We start from the raw sequence: 26978 nt of genomic DNA, 5'->3' as shown, positions 1-26978 counted from the left end.
AAGAAGGAGAGTGCAAAACTTGGGTTGAAACTAAACATTAAGAAAACCAAGATCATGGCATCTGGCCCTCTCAATTCCTGGCAAATAGATGGGGAAGAAATGGAGGTAGTGACAGATTTTATTTTCCTTGGCTCCAAGATCACTGCAGATGGGGACTGTAGCCAAGAAATTAAAAGACGCTTGCTCCTTGGGAGGAAAGCCATGGCAAATCTAGACAGCACACTAAAAAGCAGAGACATCACCCTGTCAACAAAAATCCGTATAGTCAAGGCTATGGTCTTCCCAGTTGCAATGTATGGCAGTGAAAGCTGGACCATAAGAAAGGCTGAGCGCCAAAGAATTGAAGCCTTTGAACTATGGTGCTGGAGAAGACTCCTGCGAGTTCCTTGGACTGCAAGGCGATCAAACCGGTCAGTCCTAGAGGAGATCAACCCTGACTGCTCTTTAGAAGGCCAGATCCTGAAGCTAAAACTCAAATACTTTGGCCACCTAATGAGAAGGAAGGACTCACTGGAGAAGAGCCTAATGCTGGGAAAGATTGAGGGCAATAGAAGAAGGGGACGACAGAGAATGAGGTGGCTGGATGGAGTCACTGAAGCAGTAGGCGTGAGCTTAGATGGACTCCAGAAGATGGTAGAGGACAGGAAGGCCTGGAGGAACATTGTCCATAGGGTCGCGATGGGTCGGACACGACTTCGCAACTAACAACAACAGAGAAGGCGTGACGTGGAGAACCGGTATGCCAACATCGGTGTCACCACAAGCATTGCTTTTTCCCACCTCTTAACAGCGGCGCTGGGAAAACACACACACACACACACACACACACACACACACACACACACACACACACACACACACCAGTCGGCAGGCAGAAACTCTGGCGTTGCAGCCTCGCCGCTTGGCGGGCAAAGCGCCTTTCTTTCTCCGGGCCGAGCGGGAGCGCCTTCAGGCTGAAGGGGCACCTGGCGACGCTGAAGAAAGCCAGGCGGCCGAGACACGTGGTGGGCGCTTCCGCCTCGAGCGGTTCGGAGAGCCGCGCGCGCAGGAGGAAAATCTGAGACGTCGGCCGGGCTCGAACCGCTCCGCTACTTCCTCGCGCTTGCAAAGTTTTCCGTCGGTTCCGCCCCCCTCGGCGGTCCGCCTGACCGAACTCGGCTCTCGTCGCTCCAGCGGGTGGCTCGAGGCGGTTCGGACGGCGAGAGGCAGGAATGCACCGGCAGGTCCATCCTGGCTTCGGACGTGCCGTGCTGGGCGGGGTTCTTCGGCCAATCCAACGAGGCTGAGGCGAAAAAAAACAAAAACAAACCACGAGTCGGAGCCGGTAAGTTTGTTTGTCTTAATTTCCTCCCCTCCTCGCGCGGGCGCGCCGGCGCGCGCTCCTTCCCCGTCGTTTCGGTAGCAGTTCCTTCGTTCCTTCATTGGTCAGCGAGGCTCTTCCCCCTGGCGTCCCGTGTTGGTTTTGGGAATGGGCGTCTTTTAATACAACCAGATGGGAGTTTAGCTGCCGATGGGGAAGTCTGATCCGGGAGCAAGCAGTCAAGATCCACCTTTCTCTGTTCACACTGTTTTTGGGACGGCTGGTATTGAGTGTGCTGTATATGGGTTGAATTTTTCATATTGTAATTTTTCAAAAACCAAATAGGAAGAATGCCTCATTTCTGCTAGGCTGTCCCATGGCATCTTCTTTAAGAAGGCTTTTCGGATTCTTAAAGACATAGCATTATGGTTAATATATTTTCAACCCAACATTGTAGGCTAACTCCATTTGCCTAACACTAGGGATTGCAAGAATCTAACTAGCTGGTATGGCCGTATTGACAGGAAGCAACAATACCGGTAGCTGTTGTTCAACACATCTGGGAAAATAAAAAAAAAAAACCTCTGAAAAAGTTTGCACTGCTGTGCTAACTTGTCATGGGGATACATCTGTAGTAAAAGTTCTGTATTCATTACTCTTAAAACAGGTTGAAAGTTTTTGAATGTTGTTTAGGGAGCTAGATGTAAAAGACTCCTCAATACTTAATGGAAAAATACTTCCCTTCAATGTCATATTTTCCTATTTTTACCAGTGCTAAAATGTAGATGCTCTTTATGAAATCTAGAAACAATTGTTGCTATGTATCACTTCTTAAAACATTTCAATAAGAAATGTTGCTTTTCTGGGAGAGGCTATGCCAGTTGAATTATAATCCAGTAACTGAGTTCACACAACATAATTAGCCATGGTTAACTTGATCATGGCTTACTCAATTGACTAATTATCCATGTTTCATAAGCCACTTGTGCTGGGCTCCCACAATGTGCTTGTCTCCAGTTGTTTAGTTTGCTCAAATGTTAATTCTCATGGGAATGGTTGCTGCAAGGATAGCTTTTTAGCAGGTAAATATGTTGCACTCATAAAGATTCAGAAGATGGAAAACAATGGCCAGATGAGCCAAGAAAGGGTAGGTTTAAGGGTTGCTAAGGGCTTGTTAATGAGCTAAATGATATGCTATGATAATCTTTTTGAAAAGAATAAAAGGGTAGTAGAGGAGGCAGGGGACAAATAAGCCATAATCTTGAAGAAAGGAGTGCAGTGACAAGGCAAGTTAGTCCTGAGGGGAAAAGGACTAAAACATGCTGATTAGGGAATTCTGGAAACTGAAGTCCACACATTTTAAAATTGCTAGGGTTGAGAAACACTGCTCTGATGTGTCCTATGTATCCTTCACTCTGTGGGTTTACATTTAAACAGACGTTGGGATGAAACACATTTGGCTTGTAAGGAGGGGCTTAAAAAGATATAGCAAGTGGAAGACAAAATGATGTGATATCTATTTTTTTTTTCTAACTTGGCAGTCTCTGCAATCTATCTGGCCATAATGTAACTGACAAAATAAACATGCAAACGTGAACGTGAGCTTTTGAGTTCTTCTGAAGACATCCCTGAGCAGTGTTTGCCAATGTGTTCTTCAGTTCCCCCTCCCCCAATAGGAGCTTAAGGTAGGAAATGGAGGAAATACTTTCCTTAATAGATACATCAGAGATAGCTAAAACTCCTACACAAGTTTTAGGAGAAACTTGTTTGATCCTTACAAAATATGGGGAGGACATGCTACTAAATTTACCCTTTGTGAACACACATGGATACACATACACCAAGCTCAATTCCCAGCATTTTAGAACAGAGGGTAATGTGTATTATCATGGATGTTTTTGCCCTCTCTCTCTCTTATAATATAACTAGCCATGCAAAACCTTCTAGAATTTCTAAGCGTGTCTGTAAAAATTTGGTTGTTCTTTGTGTGCAGATTTTCCACTCAGAAGGACACATTAACATAAACATTGACTTGGCTCCCACCAAAAAGAGCTGTAATAAATAACTCTGTAGAGTTTATGAGCTCCTCTCCTCTGCATTCAGTATCCCAGCTCTTTCTGTAATTGATGGCTGACTCTTACCTTTAAAAAAAAACAAAACAAAACTGTATACATATTTGGTATTAGTGTAACTACTATAGTATACCAAATATTGGAATTGCACTCCTATGGCAATTCCTGTGGAAATGAGTTATCTGTCAGTGCCTGGTGATTTGATCAATTATTTATTAATTAATTTTTGAAAACTAATAATGGCCTTCTAGATGATGGCCCTATGTTAAAATAGAATAAGGTATCTAAAATATAATAGAATGAAGTTACCAAAACTACAATATGTAGTAAATTGCATAAACAATAAACCATCAGCGCTTAAAAAGACAGTAAGAACTGCTGTATAATAATAGTCCTTGTAAAACACAGATAAGAACTCACTAAAATAAGCATTCCTCAAATTATTATGCTACAAGCTAGAAATAATGTTTAGAACCTTGTGGAATACTCTTTGTTTAAAGATTTCCCAATAGCTGACTTTTGCTGATCTCCGAAGCTAAACACGGTCAACCCTGGAATAGTTGGATGACTGATTGGTATAGGTTATTCTGGGAAGTTACATAAACAGCTTTGAAGAAGGTAATAGCAAAAAACAAAACAAGTCTGTGACATTGCCAAAAAAATTGTATGGATGTCACTAAGAGTTGAATGCTAATTGAGGATGTCTTACCAACATTTCTGCATGGGGGTTCTTTATCCCTTCACCAAAATATTCTCCCTTCAGCTCAGTTTATAAGGAAGATGATTTGGATTTTTCTGCCAAAAACTAAGAAGTACAGAATTGAATAAATCTTGCCAGACCTGAAATACCTGGGTAACTATGCAGCCATGTGTCTTGCACACAGGGAATTAATCGCTAGTTTAATGAAGAGAAGGAGGGGGGGACATATAGCAGTGTTCCAATATCTCAGGGGCTGCCACAAAGAGGAGGGACTCAAGCTATTCTCCAAAACGCCCAAAGGCAGGACAAGAAGCAATGGATGGAAACTATCAAGGAGAGAAGCAACCTAGAACTAAGGAGAAACTTCCTGACAGTTAGAACAATTAACCAGTGGAACAACCTGCCTCCAGAAGCTGTGAATGCTCCAACACTGGAAGTTTTAAAGAAGAGACTAGACAGCCATTTGTCCGAAATGGAATAGTGTTTCCTGCCTGAGCAGGGGGTTGGACTAGATGACCTCTAAGGTCCCTTCCAACTTTATTATTATTATTATTATTATTATTATTATTATTATTATTATTATTATTATTATTATTATTATATTTAATTATTACCTGTTTCAATTTGCTTATTACCTGTTTGAATAAGCGAGGTTTCAACATACATTGAGAGTTCATTCTATAAAGAGTGTCATGGTTCCAACAGATTTATTTATTTATTTATTCAATTTATATACCACCCTTCTCCCGTAGGACTCAGGGCGGTTCACAAGGTATTAAAAACAGATACAACAATTACAAAAATCTTAAAATCAATTATATAAATTATAATTATATAAACCTTGCAATAAAACCCCAGTTAAAAACAGTTAAAATCCCAATTAATATGCTCAGACCAGGCCAGAGAGCTCAAAGAGCCAGGTCTTCAGGTCCTGGCGAAATGAACGAAGGTCGGGGGCAGTCCTAAGCTCTACAGGCAGCTGATTCCAAAGGGCAGGCGCACCCACAGAGAAGGCCCTCCCCCTGGGTATTGTCCGCCGGCAACTCTTCAAAGAACTTCGAGGCATTGTTTACCTTAAAGAATTTTTATTCAAGTGGCATAGCATCGGCACATACATGGTTGAAGCCAAAATCTGAATTCCCCTTCCCTGAACACATAGTATCAAAGCACAATTCCCTCCTCTAATCAGCAGTCATAAATCACATTCTCCAATTAGTTTGAAATGCAGACTTTCCCTCCAGTTCTCCAACCCGCCATTTCTTATCTTTTATTTCAAACAACCTTGAATCATACACTGCTACGATATTGTTATGTCTAACTAATTCCCATACACATTCTTCCTCCTTGCCCCCAGTATCATCTAATTCTAACTCTAAGAGTAACACATAAGTTAAAGAAAAAGGCTGCATCTCCATGTGTTGTCAAGGCAAGAACATCTGATGTTAGCAGCGTTGACAAAGAGATTATAAAGAGCATAAAGAGAAGAAATGGGGGAGACATCATAGTAGTATTCCAGTATTTGAGGGGCTGCCACCAAGAGGGGATGACGTTATTCACCAAAGCACCAGAGGGAAGGACAATAAACAATGGTTGGAAACTGATCAAAGAGAGAAGCAACCTGGAATTAAAGAGAAACTTCCTGATAGTAAGGACAATTAACCAGTGGAAGAACTTGCCTCCAGAAATCGTGAGTGCTCCATCACTGGAGATTTTTAAGAAGAGGCTAGACAGTCACTTGTCTGAGATGGTATAGGTCCTCCTGTTTGAGCAGGGGCTGGACTAGAAGACCTCCAAGGTCCCTCCAGCTCCATTCTATTCTATCTGGATTTTATTCACTATTTGTGAAACAAGTCAGGCTTTTTGGACTACATTTGCCTGTTCATTTTTCCCATTAAGGAAAATGTCTATAGATATTCTCAATCATGTTTGTCCCAAAGGTGTTTTTTCCAAAAGGCAACTTGACGTTTTTGTTTTTTTCCTTTCAAAATGTTTCATTTGTCATCCAAGAAATGTTTTGAAAGAAAAAAAAAACCCAAGAAAGTTTAGTTGCCTTTTTGGACAAAATACCTTTTGGGAAACACATGAAGGACAGTTTCCCATCTCTGAGACTCTGAATCTTGTCAACATGAGCTTCCTGCTTATCAGCTTCTCATTCAATTACCGGTACTATATTTTTGTGGTTACTAGACATAAGTAAATAAATATAAGTAAATGTCCTCATCATTTATGACTGTTTTACCCTATACAGGTAGTCCTCGACTTACAATGGTTCATTTAGTGACCAAAGTTATAATGGCACTCAAAATAGTGACTTATGACCATTTTTTCACACTTAGACAACTGCAGCATCCCCAAGTCAGGTGATTTACATTTGGATGCTTCACAACTGACTCATATTTATGACAGTTGCAGTGTCTCGATGTCATGGGATCCCCTTTTGTGACCTTATGACAAGCAAAGTCAATGGGGAAACCAAATTCACTTAACAGCAGTGTTACTAATTTAAGAACTGCAGTGATTCACGTAACAAATGTAGCGAGAAAAGTTGTAAAATGGGGCAAAACTCATTTAATAAATTTCTCACTTAGCAACATATATTTTGGGCTCCATTGTGGTCGTAAGTTGAAGACCACCCTTTATTGGTTATTTTGCTTGTATACTATTATTCTGTAGAAATACTAAGAAGATTACAACATTAGGAAACATTCAGACCACACAATCCAACCCATATCTTACTTAATTTATTTAGAGAAATTGGATCTTTTCTTTTAATATGAACCATGAGATCTGAACCAACAGGATCAGATGTTAAAAGAGGAGGAGTGTTGGTAGCACAGTACAATTTATTCAGAAGCAGACAGAGATGGATTTTTCATTACTGGAGGCTTTTAAGCAGAACTTTGCTGAGTGCCTTTCAAGGATTCTATAGCAATGGTTTCCTTTAATGGCAAGAAGTTGAACTACAGTACAGGTAATCTTCAACTTATGACTGATCAGATAGTGACCATTCAAAGTTACAATGGATTTTGAAAAAGGAACCTATGATTTGAATTTGACTTCCCATTTCCACTTGGCAACCAGCCCACATTTATGGCCATTTTTAGCATCTATAGTCATCTGACTACAATTTATGATGTTTTTCCAGAAAACTGTGTTTACTTCCGGTTTCCGGCAAAAAATGCCCCATAGTGAGCATTGAGTTTGGTTAATGATGAATGTATTTGATTTACAACCACTATGTTTGCTTAATGACTGCTGTAAAACAGGTAAAATTGGGTGTGATCATGTGATGACCCCGTTACAACTTATGACCAAAATTGCAGGCTCCATTACATTCATAAGTCGAGGCTACTTAGAAATGGAATTGCTCCACTTCTGTGGTTCTGTATTAGTTCATACCATATGTTAAATCATAATGTGCTTGGTTTAGTTTTAGATAATAATAATGATGATGATGATGATGATGATGATGATGATGATGATGATAGAAAGGACCTTTGAGATCTTCTAGTCCAACCCCTTGCTCAGGCAGGAAAACCTGTCCTATATCATTTCAGACAAATGGTTGTCCAGTCTCTTCTTAAAAACTTCCAGTGTTTGAGCATTTACAACATTCTAGGGCAGGTTGTTCCACTGATTAATTGTTCTAACTGTCAGGAAATTTCTCCTTAGTTCTAGGTTGCTTCTCTCTTTGGTTAGTTTCCATCCATTGCTTCTTGTCCTGCCTTCAGGTGCTTTGGAGAACAGCTTGACTCCCTCTTCTTTGTGGCAACCCCTGAGATATTGGAACACTGCTATCATATCACCCCTAGTCCTTCTCTTCATTAAACTAAATATACCCAATTCCAGCAACCGTTCTTTATATGTTTTAGCCTCCAGTCCTGTGATCATCTTTGTTGCTCTTCTCTGCATTCCTTCTAGAGCAGACATGTCAAACACAAGGTCCGGGGGCCAGATCTGGCCCACGAAGTGGTTTCATGCGGCCCGCGAAGCCATCCTGGAAACAGTGAGGGAATGGCCTCCACTGCCTTGGCCCTGGCCCAGAGACCCTCCTTCTGCCAGAGACCCTCATATCTGTCCCACTCTTGCCCAGGCCCCCATAGGCACCCTTGATGCGAACGATGTAGAGCTGGCCACGCCCACCTAGTAGGCCATATGCACTCTAGCCACGCCCACCCAGTAGGCCACGCCCACCCAGACCATACCCACCCGGCCCCCTGAGGGCAACCGCAATGCTGATGCGGCCCTCAATGAAATTGAGTTTGACACCCCTGTTCTAGAGTCTCAACATCTTTTTTACATCATGGTGACCAAACCTGGATGCAGTATTCCAAGTGTGGCCTTACCAAGGCATTATAAAGCCGTATTAACACTTCACATGATCTTGATTCTATCCCTCTGTTAATGCAGCCTAGCACTGTGTTGGGTGTTTTTTTTTTTGGCAGCTGTAGCACACTGCTGGCTCATATTTAAGTGATTGTCCACTAGTATTTCAAGATCCCTCTCACAGTTACTACCATTAAGCAAGGTACCATCTATACTGTACCTGTGCATTTGTTTTTTCTTGCCTAAATGTAGCACCTTGCTTTTTTCACCATTGAATTTCATTTTGTTAGATAGCACCCAATGTTCAGGTCTATCATGATCCTTCTGTATCTTAAGCCTATCTTCTGGAGTGTTGGCTATTCCTGCCAGCTTGGTGTCATCTGCAAATTTGTGTGAAGTTAGTTATTATATATTATGCTTTAGTATATTATCTAAAGAAATAAAAATGTGATTTCTTATTTGTTCATAGGTGAAGGGACTATGACTTAGCACAATGTATGCATATATGCAAGCTATGATTTTGGTTACTCATTGCTTCTTTTTCTTACGGTTTCTTGTGTATGCTTAAAGACTTAAAGAAAATGGACAGAGATTACTGATGGTTGTATAATAATAGAGAGCTTTGCGTGCCATAAGAACCACATGTGGTTCTTTAGAAAACATGGACTAATGAATACATTTATGGAAGGAAATATCTTCCATGGAATCTTTGATGTATTAAGTGGGAAGGGACTGTTTCAATAACCCAGTTCCTGTGATCCTGGCAACTGTTGTATTTTATAACCTGCTGCAGAGGCTTTTGTGAGATGTTATTCTATCATGTGACTGGTGTTCTCTCCCTGTTCTTTCTTTAGGAACGCTTCAAAGATGCAGCATTGATCCAAAGGCAGCTACTGATCTTCAGATCTTGCTGAAACTACTGAATTCTGCATAATGATGTCGTTGGGACACTTAAGCAAGGGAGTCAGCCTAGATGAACTTATTGATACATGTATTGATTCTTTTGGTGAGTTGATTGTATTTTACCCATTTTCACAGTTCTTGAACAGTGTTTTTAGCTTTTGAGTAATTTACTTTGTAGTGTTTGATATATAATTATGTGTGACTTGACTTTTAATATTATTATTACCAAGTATAAACCATTACATGTTTTAGCAGTACTGATGATGCAAGTGCTGCCTTTGCAAAAATTAACCAGTCCACCAGAAATATCACAGGTGCTATTCCATGCAGTCTATCTCTGTCCAGCTCTGAATAATTTTACTTATATGAATAAGTAAAAAAATGTAGATGGTATTTTGCAGAACTGAACTAAGTATCAGATAAGGATATTTTTTTCTATTCTGCACTTTTAAAACATAGCTCACAACTAAATTGATAACTAATTTGAAGAAAAGTACTTGTTCTATCATAGAAACAATATTTCAGCCTTGTAAAAAAAGAATATAATTTATAAAACTGTGTTAAGCCTTTAGTTGGCATATCCATTATTCATGCGTTTCAATATTTTGTTGACAGAATAACTTTGAATAGAGATAACATTGTACAGCCAATCCAATGCATGCTTTGGAATATGTCCCTGGGGGTTGAATGGGGTTTAGTCCCTGGTAAGTTATATTCAGTTGGATTTGTAAATGTTTAAAATCTTTTTATTCTGTTTATCAGTTTCCTTTAGTTTATAAATTGCTATTTATTTTGTTCATAAGATGCACATAAATGCAATAAAATTATTAAGTGAAAAATGCTGGAATTTTGATTTTTGTGACTTTATATTTCAAAGTATTGTCTACATTGCTTCTTACATTTTCATTTGCTATGCCTGTTAGGTTGTATTTGTGATCAATATATAACTGTAGGTATATTATTCTAGTAGCAGGTGAATAAGCTGCTTTTTGTCCTTGTTTATTCCTCCTACTTACATACAAAGCACGACAAGTACAGATAGTTAATCCATTTGAATTATAGTTCATTCATGTGCATGTAAAATAATACACTTTGATAGCTTTTTTTTCCTTGTGAGCAATTTAGAGCAGTGAATAGACTTAGCAGTTAACACCAAACCTTCCTGACTAATTCCACCATTACATTCAGAGGAAAGCCTGCACATTATTTATTTATAACAAAGCATTTATAAAAAAATATTTGATTAGTGGAATTTCCAACAAAATTATTGTTTTCTATTGTTTGTCTCCATATCATATCTAATTCATGTAATGGTTATGCTTTATTCACAGTGTGATAAAGAAGTGAAATCTATACTTTCACAATTATCAAAGTAATACATATTATTCGAGTTTCTGCTTTAACAAATTAAATGTACTAAAGAACATAGTACCCCTTTTGCTGATGTGTTAAATAATTGAATTGAAGGGAAATTTTCTATGTATATTGTTTACTTATTTGATTTTTTAAAAATCCCATCTTTTATTATTTTATAAATAACTCAAGGCAATGGACACAAATAATAATCCTTTCTCTTACTATTTTCCCCACAACAACAATCCTCAGAAGTGGATTGGGTAAGAGTGACTGGCCCAATGTCACACAGCCTTGTTTCATGCTTAAGGCAGGACCAGAACCCACAGTCTCCTGGCACCTAGTCTAGTGCCTTAATTTCTGGATCAAACTGGCTCTCATCTTTCATTTAATATTAGTAACTAATTAGCTTTTTTCCAAATATGATAAAGATTGCATTGAGGGGTCCTTGGTGCTCTCTGAGCTTGTTTGTTTTCTTCCAGATGTTTCATTACCCTAACTAGGTAACATCATCAGTGCTAACTCGTTTCAACCCTGAGCTACAAATATTCTCCTTCAAAGATTGCATCATGAGACTAATGCTGGGCAAACTGACATGGGGGTGGAAATGCTACTGGAAACTTAAAGATTCACAGATTTGTTTGAGCTTATGGGTTGACTTATCTATTATGTTCCTGTAAATTAGTTGTGAAAAAGGAACAATTAACTGTGGATTAAATCACTTTATATAGTACAGTATGTTCAAAAACTCTGTTTCAGCTTTTATTGTTTCTGAAGTGTTCTTGTGCTGTTTGTTTTACAAAGCTCAAGAATGCCATTAAAAAAGTGGGTTTTGAAATGAAACACCTATAATTTCAATGGTATACTTGAGTGAAATTGGTTTGGAGAATGTACATTGTGTTGAATATGCTGAGCGTTTCCAATAGTTCTATACAATGAAGAACTGAGTACAATAAACCAGAGAAGTTTTAAAGAAGTTTCTCAATTACTTTTGGAAACTATAAGTAATACATTGGTGGCTGATCTACTACAATATTTCAAATGCAAAAAACTATGTGTTCAGTTAATAATAGCAATAGTAAGTATAGTTCAGGGATGTCAAATTGCCAGCCCACGGACCAGATGCGTCATCCGGAAGCTGCGCCCACCCCATTGCTGGCAGTGGCAAAACTGTCCCAATACATTGCGCGATGTTACGTGACGTTGCGAGTTTGACATGTCCGGTATAGTTGATACATTGGAATTGCTATCAATACAATTTTTGCAGTTCAAAAGGTACATAGTTTAAATTCAGTATTATGCAAAAGCATTTTGTTTCACTAAGTTTAAATTATTTAAAGTATGGCACGAAGGATAAATCCTTAGGATTTTGAGCTCAGATAATACCATTTAGGTCAAAATGTGACCGCTACAAATTGTTGATTATGTAAGATAAATTACTTTTGGAAGAGGTGGTTCATAAATTTCTCACTTGGAATTAAAATGAGTTTTAAGTCCAATATGCACACATTTAGATTTCTGAATGGATTTACAGATATGTATCTGGCTGGGTTTTTTTAGAGGGGATCTGAACATAGTTCAGAAATATATGTCAGGAATGGACAACATGTCACTCTTCAGATGTTAAGGAATGATGGGAAATACAGTCCAACATTGTATGGAGGAGCATACTGTGTGTGTTGACCATGTAGGAATTTTACTTCCATTATATCATAATTACTAAATTAGACTTGTGCTTGACTCTGCTACTAGGCAATACTTTAGTTGTATAAATACTTATTGTGTTCTTTATAAAACTATAGATCTTACTGCTCCTTTCCATTAATAATTTTTCTGATGTCTTCTAAGCTAACTACCATTCATTTAAATACTGGTCGAACTTCTGCAGACCTATCTGAGGAGTATTTATAACTCAGAGTAATACTACTACTACTACTACTAATAGTAATAATAATAAACCCCAGTGAGGCACTATCTTGACGTGGTTGTGGGGCTTGTGTACTCTGAGGAAGATGAGAGCTATGCCAGAGGTTGAACCATAGAGTGTCTCTCCCATAAAAAATATGGTGAGACGTAAATTTCAGAATGCCATACTGGCTCAGATGTCGCCCGGGTTAACAAGGTCCGTGCTAGATGTTGGAGTTCCTGGATATCTGGTGAAAAGTGGGTTACAGGACTCAGGACTGTTGGCTGAGCAACCAAGGCCAGCAGCTGCAGAACTACTGGAAGAAAATGTGTTTACCCATCGCAAATACACAGTGATTGAAGGAAACTGCCCCAATAGCAGAGGAACAAAAGATCAACTCCTAATAGACAAAATGATCTTGGAAAACTGCAAGAAAAGGAAGACCAACCTGAATGTGGCATGGATTGACTACAAAAAGGCATTTGACTCTCTGCCACATGACTGGATAATCAAGTGCCTAGAAATAACAGGAGTCAGTAGAAACATCAGAAAATTTGTGCAAAGATCAATGGCACAATGTAAGACACAGTTGCAGGTCAATGGTGAAAGACTGGGAGAGGTTAATATCAAGAGAGGAATATTTCAAGGAGATTCATTATCACCACTACTATTTGTTATTGCACTGTTTCCTCTGTCAGCAATACTGAATAACTCAAGACATGGCTATCAAACATCAAAAACATCTGCCAGACTATCCTACCTCATTTACATGGATGATCTGAAGCTGTAAGAAAAAACATCATCTGAAATAGAATCCCTGTTGAACACTGTCCGTATATATAGCCAAGATATTACAATGGAGTTTGGCTTGGACAAATGTGCCACACTTACTCTCCAACAAGGAAAAATAGTGAAAACTGAAGGAATAAAGATGCCTCATGAAAATAACATTAAAAATCTGGATGAGGAAGATTACTACAAATACTTCGGTATTTTTCAAGCCGTCAACACTGAAGTGAAGAAAAAGATTAGAGGTGAATACATCAAGAGAGTGAAGAAGATCTTAAAGTCCAAACTCAATGGAGGAAATACCGTGAAGGCAATCAACACCTGGGCAATTCCAGTCATTAGATACACAGCTGGAATAGTGGACTGGACTCAAGCAGAACTAAAAGCAATGGATAGGAAGACAAGAAAAATAATGACAATGAATCATGCCCTTTATCCATGCAGTGACATTGACAGACTCTATCTACCGAGGCAAATAGGTGGACGTGGAATGCTGCAAGTACATCAGATGGTTGAAGAAAAAAAAGGCTTTGGAAGAATATCTGAAGGACAATGATGAAGATGCACTGAATTTCGTATATCAGGAAGGCTTACTGACTACTGGAGAGACCAAACTGGCCTACAAGAAAGACCAAATGAACAGAATAGAAGCATGGGAAGACAAAGCACTACATGGCTTTTAAAAAAATAGCTGGGAAAGCAGATAATATCAAGACCTGGCAATGGCTAAAAGCAGGAAAGTTGAAGAAAGAGACTGAGGGACTAATTCTGGCTGCACAAGATCAAGCCTTAAGGACAAATGCATACAAAGTCAAAATTGAGAAGACAGCAATAGACAGTAAGTGCTGCCTATGCAAAGAAGCTGAAGAAACAGTGGACCGCCCGGTAAGCTGCTGCGAGAAGATCACACAGACTGACTACAAGCAGCGGCATGACAAAGTAGCAACAATGGTGCATTGGAAGACCTGCAAGAAATATCATTTGTCTGTAAGCAAGAACTGGTGAAATCATAAAATAGAGAAAGTCATAGAAAATGATAAAGTTAAACTGCTCTGGGACTTCAGAATTCAAACAGACAAGCACCTGCAACATAACACCCCGGACTTAACAATTGTCGATAAGAAAGACAAAAAATTCTGGATAGTGGATGTGGCAGTGCCTGGAGACAGCAGAATAGATGAGAAAGAACTGGAGAAGATAACGAAATACAAAGACCTACAAATAGAAATAGAAAGACTGTGGCAAAGGCAAGCAAGGGTAGTACCAACAGTAATAGGCGCCTTGGGTGCAATCCCAAAGCAACTGGAGCACCACTTGAACACCATTGGCATTGACAAATTTGCCATTAGTCAATTGCAAAAGGCGGCCTTACTAGGAACTGCTTCCATCCTGCGACGATACCTGTAATACCATCAAAGATCCATATCTGCCTATCCCAGATCCTTGGTAAGGACTTGATAGGTAGACAAAAATGCCAAATCCAGTCTGAACATCTGGTTGACTGTGCAATGATTAATAATAATAATAATAATAATAATAATAATAATAATAATAATAATAACAACAACAACAACAACAACAACAACAACAACAATAATACAGTTGGAAGGGACTTTGGAGATCTTCTAGTCCAACCCCCTGCTTAGGCAGGAGACTATCATTTCAGACAAATGGCTGTCCAGTCTCTTCTTAAAAACTTTCAGTGTTGGAGCATTCACAACTTCTGGATGCAGGTTGTTCCACTGATTAATTGTTCTGTCAGGAAATTTCTCCTTAGTTCTCGGTTGATTCTAGATTCAAAGTTCTGATGGTTTCCACATCTGTGGTCACATGACTGCACTTCAAGTGTTTGGCAACAGGGCTGCATTTACAGGTGTTTACAGTGTCCCATGGTCATGAGACTGTGCTTACAACAGTTTTGTTGAAAACCTACATTTACGTCTGGTTTTTAGCAAAACTGTGCCCATAGTGAACCATTGGTTTGCTTGACAATTGTGGATTCGCTTAATGACTGCAGTGATTCACTTAACTCTGCCACAAAAAAGTTGAAAACTGGGCCTGTCACATGACCAACCTATTTTGGAACTGTCAGGAATTACAACCGTGATGGACAAGCTCCATTACGGTCATAATTTGAGGGCTATCTACACACAAATCTGTTAAGGGATGAAAAATGAGTTGCAAAATGTATTTTGTTCCTAGTACTAATAACTGCGAGTTCAATTTTCATGGAGGAAAATGTCTAATTCTCTTAACAGAACACTTTTTAAAAAAAAATACTATTTAAATTTGAAAAGTTACATTATTTAAATGGCTCAATCATGATATGCTTTAATAAGATATTCAGATTCCATGGTGAATGAAAGCTTATGTAGCATTACTACTCTAGAGCTTTTTTTTTTTAGCAAATGAAAAGTTATATAACAACTTTGTAACTGGGGAAAGAGTAAGAATTTGGCAGAAGGTAAATCAATCAGTTCTTAATTTCAATAAGAATTGGTGCTCCCAACGTAACTGGCATTTCAGAATTAGGTGGAGGAAGAGCTCCATATATGTATCTGCAGTAGATTTTTAGCTTAAACACTTAATAGTCAGAAACTACTTGTTTTATCCTAGTATGTATTGAACAGGTCTTCTGGTATCATAGGAGACAATGGGTTTCATGAATAAGTGTGAATGGCCTACTGGAAGAAAGACAATCCAATTTTTTTCCTCCAGCACGAAGGGAGAAATGCTTGGTTTTCATGCTGACTGACTATATGACTATATTTGTCTTTGTATCTAAAGAGTCCTAATATTCTTCTAAATACCGATTTTGAAAACAGAAGAAAAAGACTGCCCTGGTTCACAGGCGGGATGAAAACACAACCTATTAGCAAGTTAATGAGAAGATTTGTGGCTAAGTAGCTTTCTTTTGAAGATGTAAGACCACATTGTGTAGAACTTATAAGCCTTGTGAATTTTTATAGAAGTGGAAACTGCATGAAGCCAAAGGAAGACTGAGTCCGTATACTGTTTAGCCAAAAGAAAAACAGCCCCAAGTTTTAGATCTTCCTTCCCTCTGATAAAAAAAAGCTTATGTTAATAATTTGTGAATTTAAGATGACTTTCCCATTTTAAAATTAGACATTTTGAAGAAATGTCTAACCTTTTCAGATAAATACAGAAGTTGGTTCCTGTGATGTTTTGGAGGATGTGGAACAAGGATGCAGAGTCTCTCGGAATTCTTCCTTCTAGAAAAAAAAATACTGTATGTTTGGTATTTCAAGAACAGATAACATCTTTTTAAATGCTGTACTTGTCTATTTATATATCAAATTATTAAGCATGAATATTCAGAAACCAAATTAACCAAGGCTTCTCACCTGCGCTTAGTCAACTTCATTGAACTCCATCATATATCTGTGTAATATATAGTCGGATTCCAAAGTATTTCCAAGTGTGAAAGTCAATCAGTTTCACTCAGTATACAGTATGTTACTGAAATTTAACTTGGTTCATAGAAATTCTGGTAAATTGTAAGTGTAAGTGACACTTAATATATTTTATGTTGTCTCTATGTGCCTTAAATACTGAAACAAATTTGTTTTTGTTTATTTTAGTCCTTTTAAATGTTAATATATGTATTAAAATATTGGTCCCCGAACTGTAGTTTAAGGTTCTGTTCTCAGCAAACTGCCCAGATTTATTACTATGTTTAAATGAGATTAATCTTGTGCTTTTAGCTCATTGTACTGTAATTTTGTTAAAAATGGCATAAAAGCCTTAATGTTGCTTGGCAACTGAAATGAAGTTAATGGGAAACTAACCATATTATGGTAATACAGAACTTGTTTAGAATTCTTAGAATACTAATTTAGTTAACAAGAGATGATTGTGTTTAACTACCACAAAGTAGCTATCAATAAATTAACATTTACCATAGAAACAATTAAATGAAAATTCAGTCTCAATTATTTTTTTAAAAAAAAATCAAAATTAGAGACAGATTCACTGACTTAATGAGCAACAAGAGCATTTATTTAAATGTATTTAATATCGTATAACTTGATGAAACCTGTTGAGATTAAAATTGTTATTCTAGTGCTTGGAAATCTATGACTGAAATCCTATTTTATATATTAAAAGGTTGTTAATGTTATTTAGGTTCCTTTTCTACAGAAATATTCTTAATCTTTTTCCCCCCAAGGACTTCATTAAGTGAAGCAAGAAAACAAAGAATGTTGCCAAATTCTAAAAAGATTCAGGCACACATGAATTAAATAAATTTGTTTTCTAATAGGAAAAATGGCCAAATGAGCCCAACTTTTAGTGAAAAGTAAACTTGTGTTGCATGTACATTGGGTTAATATTTATATACAATGCAGTTTGTTCTTATATCTATTTATATGTTTATTATTTTCATTTATACATCGCTTGGTATATATTTCCCAACTTAATGGTGCTCTGGATGGTACTGAGAAATCTAAAATACCAACAGAAGTAGACTAATTCCATGTTACCAATCCAATATTATAAAATGTAATAATTTATAGTATATCTTGTTAATATTTACATGAAGTTGACCCTCAGATTTGAACAAATTTAATGCATCTTTTGTGCAGCAAGGCTTTTGATTAATAATAAATCATTCCATGTTTGCTAAAGTAAAAGTAGTTTCTTTCCTAGGTGAGTGAAACTCTTAATGTTGTCCTAGTAAATAGTTTTTCTTTCAAAAGAATGATAGTGTAGCTTTGTTAATTAGCCTTAATATTGCATCCTCCGCGAATCTTCATATGGATGGATCATTTATGGCTTCATAAAGTGCTTCAGAGAAGTTGCCACTCTGGCTTGTGTTTGTTTGTTTGTGTGTGTGTGTGTGTGTGTGTGTGTACACACACAGGCATGGACACACATAGGCATGGATGGACACACACATACTCTGTCTATGTATACGTGGTAAAAGAAGAGAAGTTATATCCTGTGACATCTTTAATATGAAATATTCTTTATTACCTACATGAAGTTGCCAGGAGTGAATGTTGAGAATATTCTTAATGGATTTATGATCCTCAAATCTAGTTTTGTTTCTGTCACCTGATACTGGTGATGTTCTGGAAATGTCAAACTGTTGAGAGGAGTTTTGGAATGAATTGGCTAAAATTTAAAATCTTACATTTTTTGCTCTCCCACTTTAAAAAATTGTGCAGAATCTCAAAGGAGCTTTTATTTATAGGGTTATATTTATATATATATTTACCATAGTCAAAGTTAAAAATTATACATTTGTGGGACATTTATTGAATATGTAAAAATAACTATTAACATTGATAAAATATGTTTCATGAAAAAAGTCAACATTTTTTTAAAAATCAAACTGTTAATGAGAACAGTGAAATCATTTTGCATATAACTTCAATATAATTTTTATTTCTTAGACCCCCGAAAGGGACTTTGGGACCACCGCAGGTCTTTGTACCAGTATTATAGGCTTTATCTGTGTATTGGAATATTTTGTAATCCACATTTTAATTCCTTCCTTAAGTAAGTGCCATATAAAAACACAGAATTTTCCAGAAAATAACCTTGAAGGTACAAAGTGCTGTTCACTCTTTAAGCTAAATAGGTATGGGCCTAATTACTAGCTGAATGGGAAATCATGAGAGTTTTTCTTTATATCAATCTAGAAGTCTAATAAATGTCATTTAAAATATATAACTAGACAATTTCAGGTGTTGGGAGTATTGAGTCAAATAGTTGAGGATCCTCTGGTGTAAGAGCCTACGCATCTTGCCACCAAAAACTGTATTTCCAAGGAAAGAAATTAGTTGTAAAGTATTATTTGGAAACATATTTCACCAGCTTGTAATGTTTATATTATTTTATTTTGTATCCATAAAGTACTATGTTAAAATTGGGTATCAAGCATGTGTTTCTATGCTTGCAGATCTTATACATCTCCTTCACCAGAGATTGTATTCTGTTGAAATCAAACAGTCTTCATCTTTTAGAAGAAAGGAGAGATCTTCAAGTGCCAGTGCCTCGTTTCTTTTAGTAATAAGTTTAAATAATAAGAGTAATAATAAGTAATAAGTATTTAGTAATAGGTAATAAGAATAAAAATTAAAAATAGATGATTGTTTTGAAGTATAAGGATAAACTAAACCAGGGGTCTTCAGACTTGGCCCTTTTATGACTTGTGGACTTCAATTCCCAGAATTCCTCAGCCAGCATGCCTGGCTGAGGAATTCTGGGAGTTGAAGTCCACAAGTCATAAAAGGGCCAACTTTGAAGATCCCTGTACTAAACCAACATAGCTAGTACAAAGCATTGATTGCTGAGTGATTCAGCAGTCAAACTAAAGATGAACGAGGACTTCTAAACTGCAGTCTGCCAAACATTTTATTTATTTATTTATTTAATCCCATTTATATCCCACCCTTCTCCGAAGACAGGGTGGCTTACAATCTAAGAAGCACAAATCAATGTGCTTAGCAATAGCCTTCATTCTATGTATATGCCTGCTTATTAGGGCTTTCGCCCCCCCCCCAAGCGGCATTATTACAAAGTCAGCTTATTGCCCCCAACAATCTGGGTCCTCATTTTACCTACCTCGGAAGGATGGAAGGCTGAGTCAACCTTGAGCCTGGTGAGACTCGAACCTGCACTAATTGCAGGCAGCTGGTGTTACTAAAGGAGGCATTAGCCCACTGCTCCACCAAGGAGCAGGTCTGACATGTATATCTATTTAGTAATTTTAAACTGTACCTAGAATTTAAGGACAGCGTATGAGTAATTATCTCATTGTAAGTACAACCATAAAACAGATCAACCCCACTAATTAGTATCACATTGATTTAATACAAGAATCAGTAAATAATTCCTCAAACCCTGACTCTTCCACAATTTATCTAAAGCTACATATATTAACTTCACGAACCAGATCATTATTAGAGAACTGCCTAGAGAGAGAAAAACTCACTGCTGCCAGTGGTTAATAAATTGTCCAGTCAATCAATACATTTTAGGAAAATTAGGTGGATCTATCCAAGAGTTGACAGCCAGTTTGGCATAGTGGTTAAGACAGTAGGCTAGATATGCATGAGTTCTAGTTCCATTTTTTGGCATAAAGCTAATTGGGTGGCTTGGGCCAGTCATTCTCACTCAGCCCTAAGAAGGTGGCAATGGCAAACCACTTCCAAAAATCTTGCCCAGAAAACTGAAGGACTTGCAAGGACACTGACTTGAATATACAAAAAACAAACCAAAACTAGCCCTGAATATGTTTCACTCATACTTCAAAACTACTTTCTTGAACTCCAACCCCCAAATCTCTTGGGCAATGTCTGCTCGTTTACTGATAGTAGTTGGAGTGAAAACCACTGTTGCTAAGCAATGCGGTTTAAGGTACAAAATCACGTGACCATGTTGACTTGCTCTGACAGCTATTGTTAGCCAAATCCCGTATGGTTGCAGCATCTCACAGTCACACAATTACCACTTGTGACCTCCTACCAGCTTCTGCATTGTCTTGGTTGTTTTGATAGCCGGCACTGAAGATTGCAAATGTTGATCATGTGATCACAGGATGCTGCAATGTCATAATTGCGAGCAGATTGCTGAGCTCAGAAATTGCGATCAAGTGACCAGAGGCATGCTGCAATGGCTGCAATTATAAGTACAGGTCATAAGTACCGCTCATTCAGTGCTGAATGAGAAGACGTTAAATGAGGACTATCTGTAATCTAAATGATCACTACGTTGCAGTTAAGAGAGAAATATTTTTTGCTTGATACAGTATCTAATAGTCAGGTTAATACTCCTTAAAAATAGAAAAAAATAATTGGATAGAATCTGCATATATTTCGTGCTGATGTGTTGTACACACAGTATGTGTGAAATGTGTGTAAATACAGCACATGTTCAACAGCAGCCACAGCCCCATTTCAGATATGCTTTAATGGCATACTGTAGGGGTGGGGTGATTTAAACCACATTTTTTTCTTCACATCTCTGAGACAAGAAGAAAGCATGGCAAAGCAGCTGTAAAGAAGAGCCCTGGAAAATCATGTTTGTTTGTTTGTTTGTTTATTTATTTGTTTATTTATTCATTCGGTTTATTTATTTATTCATTCAGACCTACTCCCAAAGGACTCAGGGCAGTTTACAAGGCAAAATTTAAAAACGATACAAAAATTAAAATTAAATTAAATTAAGTCTAGCTGCAAAAATTAAAATCACAATTTTATTATGTTAATATATATATTAATATAAACAGAAAAGCACTGTTTTTAATAAAAAATTTTTTTATAATGCACTGTTTACTTCTAAAATAGTTCAACTGCTCCACATTTTAAAGCATGTCCTTAATACAAAGTACAGTACTTCTTGAATATTACTTATTTTAACATTACCTCTGTGGGGATCTCACTCAGTGGGATATATAGTGGTACTGACTTTGCTTGCTAAGACTGAGTTCAGTTCCAATGAATATTGAAACAAATTACCGTGTAATACTTTTAATAATGAAAAAATAAAATGTTCATAGTATTGTTCTAATGTTACCATGGATACAGTACGTAACTTCTGCATGAAAATTTATGGATAAAACTGGATTCTGTAATTGGGAATAATTCAAGTTTTGACTATAGTTGATGATATAATAAAGGATTTATGAATAATTACCAGTGGTGGGAATCAGATATGTGAACAATCGGTTCTCTGTGTGGATGCCGCTTCTGGAAGTCCATTCTGCGCCTGGGCAACAAAAAATTAGCTACCGGTTTTGCCGAACTGGTGCGAACCGGCTGAATCCCACCACTGATAGTTACCCATTAAGTAGTCTTGGATGCTACATATATTTCAGTGTTTTTTAAAAAAAATAATTCTCCATCTCTTTCTAGTTGTCAAATAATTTTGTCCCAATTGCTTTGCAAATACATTGATGAAGACTTAGATGAAACCTTTATAATCTACTTTCCCAAAATGTCCTCTGTTGCTGAATAATATCAATAGGAGCTAGGAATCTCAGCAGTTCTTATTTATTACTGTATTTACCCAAATGAAGATGAACTTAAGTCAAGGACATTCCCTCAGACTTTTCAATGTCTGTTTGCCCTTATTTTTCCTTTCAGTATTGTTTGTTCTTTATATTCCTCTGGCCTTCATTTACATCCTTGCTAAAGGTTGCTATCTCCAGGCCTTTAGGGAATAAATCCTACAGTTCTAAAACCAGGTTCCTGGTTTATTTCCTTGTAAATGTGATGGCTTTTAAAGAAGCTTAAACACAGTTTTTAATTGCTCTGTGAGTTAGTGTATGGTCTGGTTGTTTTCTTATTTAGTTGTTGATTAATTTTTTTTTAAATTCCATTTATATCCCGCCCTTCTCCGAAGACTCAGGGCGGCTTACAAGCTTAGCAGTAGCCTTCATTCTATGTATATGCCTGCTTATTAGGGCTTTCACACACACACCCAAGCGGCATTATTACAAAGTCAGCTTAATTGCCCCCAACAATCTGGGTCCTCATTTTACCTACCTCGGAAGGATGGAAGGCTGAGTCAACCTTGAGCCTGGTGGGATGCGAACCTGCACTAATTGCAGGCAGCTGGTGTAATAACCCTTGTTTCAAATGATTATCTGTTTACCCCATTCCCTACACAGACATTTTTTTTTATCTCAGAGCATTGTTTGAAATGTTGTTGTATTGGTTGTTTTAGGGGTCATATTGTTTTAATATATTGCACTGATTATTTCTTTGTGGGTTCTGAGCTAATTTTATTGAATTGATTTTGTGTGGGGTTTTCATAAAGAAGCATAATATACATTAACAGTGAACTGATTAGTCTTGAACAGAACCATCTGGCATAAGGAGGGAACAAATTTTTCCTTTGTCTGGAATTAATTCATAGACCATTTGTATCTATCAGGTATTGCTCAGTATAGTTTTTTTTAAGCTATCTTAATATATATTTTTTCCATTCAAAGTGAGCTCACTTTATCCTTGCAGCTTGCAAGCTCTTCATAGTCAAGGTAACTTCTCAGCTTCTCCATGGTATCAAAATCGGAATTTTTAGAAAGTTTGATATCCTTTAAATTGTCTACTCTAAGTTTATTAAAGCTATCATTGAAGTTGCAAGATACAAGTGAAGTTGTCTTCATTCAACAATTGCCTTATTTAATGACCATTCATAATTACAGCAATGATGAAAAAGTAACTTTACAACCAATTCGTGCATTTATAACATTTGCAGGTCTGTAAAGCTAGGGATCCCTTCATGGATTACTGCCTTGTCGTGGCTTGTGTAATTCAATGAAGCTATGAGCTATGCCATGCAGGGCCACCCAAGACGGAAAGGTCATAGCAGAGAGTTCTGACAAAATGCGATCCACTGGAGAAGGAAATGGCAACCCACTCCAGTATCTTTGCCATGAAAACCCTATGGACAGTACCAAAAGGCAAAACGATAGGATGCTGGAAGATGAGCCCCTCAGGTTGGAAGGCGTCCAATATGCTACTGGGGAAGAGCAGAGGGCTAGTATTAGTAGTGCCAGAAAGAATGAAGCGACTGAGCCAAAGCCGAAAGGATGCTCAGCTGTGGATGTATCTGGTGGTGAAAGGAAAGTCTGATGCCGTAAAGATTTTTTCTCCATAGGAACCTAGAATGTAAGATCCATGAATCAAGGCAAGCTGGATGTGGTCAAACAAGAGATGGCAAGACTGAACATCGACATCTTAGGAATCAGCAAACTAAAATGGACAGGAATGGGTGAATTTAATTCAGATGACCATCAGTTATACAACTGGGGGCAAGAATCCCTCAGAAAAAATGGAGTAGCGTTCATAGTCAATAAAAGAGTAGGAAAAGCAATACTGGGATACAATCCCCAAAATGACAGAATGATCTCAGTTCGAATTGAAGGCAAACCATTCAATATCACAGTAGTCCAAGTCTATGCCCCAACCACCGGTGCTGAAGAGGATGAAATTGACCGGTTCTATGAAGCCCTACAGCACCTTATAGAACTAACACAAAAAAAATGATGTCCTTATCATCATGAGGGATTGGAATGCTAAAGTAGGAAGCCAAAAGATAACCGGAATAACAGGCAAGTTTAGGCAAACAGAAGTAGTTTTAAATAATTAATCTAGGTAGGACACATATCTTCAAATCAGTCTAACTCTTGTAGCTGAAGGAATAAGATTTTAATCACCTTTTTCATTTTTCCTATATGATTATATCTCTCTCTACTACACTGTACACAGAATAAAGTAGCAAGAAGTTAATTGCTATGAATTGCTTATACTGTATATAAAGTTCAAATTTGAAAGCAAAACTACTGGTTGAAATTCTTGTAATCTGCTTATAATCTTTCCTGAAAAGATCAAAGAGACTTGGTCTTTGTTGTTGTTTTCTCAATCCTGACTGTTGCTAGAGAAATCTGGCAGATGCATCCAAAACTGTATAATCATGCCTCTTATCTAGTACACTAGCCAAATGCCTTAAAATTATCACTGGTCTTAAATATTTGCTGAACAAAGACTGCATAGCTATTTTGCTTATCAGTTTTGCTTGGATAATATAACAGAATGACAGAGTTGAAAGAATAGAATAGAATACAGCTGGAAGGGAGGTTGGAGGTCTTCTAGTCCAGCCCCCTGCTCAAGCAGGAGAACCTATACCGTCTTAGACAGGTGAATGTCTAGTCTCTTCTTGATTGATTGATTGATTGATTATATTTATATGCCGCCCTTCTCCCTAAGGACTCAGGGCAGCTCACAACAATAAAAACTAAAAAAGAACATGAAAACACAAAATTTAAAAAAGAATTAAACAGTAGATATGTTCAATACATAGTAATTTAACCCCATAAAACCATTTAAAACCATAGTCAGTCCAGGCCCAATTGTTGAAACATCCATGTCTTCAGGTCACGGCGAAAGGACCGAAGGTCAGGGGCCATCCGCAGCTCTGGAGGCAGCTCATTCCAGAGGGTCGGCACACCCACAGAGAAGGCTCTCCCGCTAGGGGTCACCAGCCGGCATTGCTTAACCGACGGAACTCTGAGTAGGCCAACCCTGTGGGTGCGAACCGGGCAATGGGAGGTTGACAATGGCAGCAGGTGGTCTCGCAAATACCCGGGCCTAAGCCATGTAGGGCTTTAAAGGTAATTACTAGCACCTTGAATCACACCCGGAGGACAACCGGAAGCTAATGAAGCTCGCGCAGGAGTGGAGTAACACGGGAGTTTCGAGGAACTCCCATAAGTACTTGCGCGGCTACATTTTGCACCAGCTGAAGCCTCCGGGTGTACTTCAAGGGCAGCCCCATGTAGAGAGCGTTACAGTAATCCAGGCAAAAAGTGACAAGGGCATGGGTGACTGTGCATAGGGCATCTCGGTCCAAAAAGGGGCGCAACTGGCGCACCAGGCAAACCTGTGCAAAGGCCCCCCTGGTCACAGCAGTTAAATGTTCTTCCAAATTAAGCCGTGAATCCAGGAGGACACCCAAGTTGCGAGCCCTTTCAGAGGGGGGCAATACCTCCCCCAATCAAAAGAGATGGAACATGTTGGACTATACGAGATGCTGGTATCCACAGGCACTCAGTCCTGGAGGGGTTGAGCCTGAGCCTGTTCCTTCCCATCCAGACCCGTACCGCCTCCGGGCACTGGGACATCACGTCAAGGGCATCACTGGGTTGGTTTGGGGTGGAGATGAACAACTGGGTATCATCCGCATATTGGTGATACCTCACCCCAAAACCACAAATGATCTCACCCAGTGGCTTCATATAGATGTTAAACAGGATTCTTAAAAATCTCCAGTGATGGAGTGCCCATGATTTCTGGGGGTAAGCTGTTCCACTGGTTGATTGTCCTCACTGTCAGAAGGTTTCTCCTTAATTCCAGGTGCTTCTCTCTTTGATCAGTTTCCAGCCATTGTTTCTCATCCTTCCCTCTGGTGCTTTGGTGAACAACTTGGCTCCCTCTGCCTTGTAGCAGCCCCTCAGATACTGGAACACTGGTATCATGTCTCCCCTATTCTTTTCTTTAGACTAGTCACTAGCCAAACCCAAGTCCCGTAGCCGTTCTTTGTATGTTTTAGTCTCCAGGCCTTTGATCATCTTAGTTGTTCTTTTCTGAACTTTTTCCAAACTCTCAACATCTTTTTTGTGATATGGTGACCAAAACTGGCTGCAATATTCCAGGTGAGGTCTTACTAGGGTTTACTAGAAATTTACTAGAACTTACTAGAAACCTTGGAGGTCTTCTACTCCAACCCCTGTTCAAGCAGGACATTTCAGACAAATAGCTGTCCAAACTCTTCTTAAAAACCTCCAGTGTTGGAGCACCCACAACTTCTGAAGGCGAATCATTTCACTGATTAAGTGTTCTAACTCTGAGGAAATTTATCCTTGGTTCTATTTTGGTTCTGTTCATGATTGGTTTCTCAGGATATCTCAGGATGGCTTTTGCTAATTATACAATTTTCTTTGTGGTTTTATTTATACCTTTTCCAAGCTACTGAGTAAGATGTAATTGTGATGTTTTATTTTTATGAAATAGATTAAACTAAGAGATCCATAGTAGTCCAATATAACCAGTGACTGATTGGCTATAAAAAGCAAGCCTAAGTTCAATACTCTTCATT

Source organism: Vipera ursinii (genome assembly GCF_947247035.1).
Source record: "Vipera ursinii genome assembly, chromosome: 1".
NCBI classification, from domain to species: domain Eukaryota; kingdom Metazoa; phylum Chordata; class Lepidosauria; order Squamata; family Viperidae; genus Vipera; species Vipera ursinii.
The sequence above is the reverse complement of the archived record's forward strand: the minus strand, read 5'-3'. Positions refer to the sequence as shown.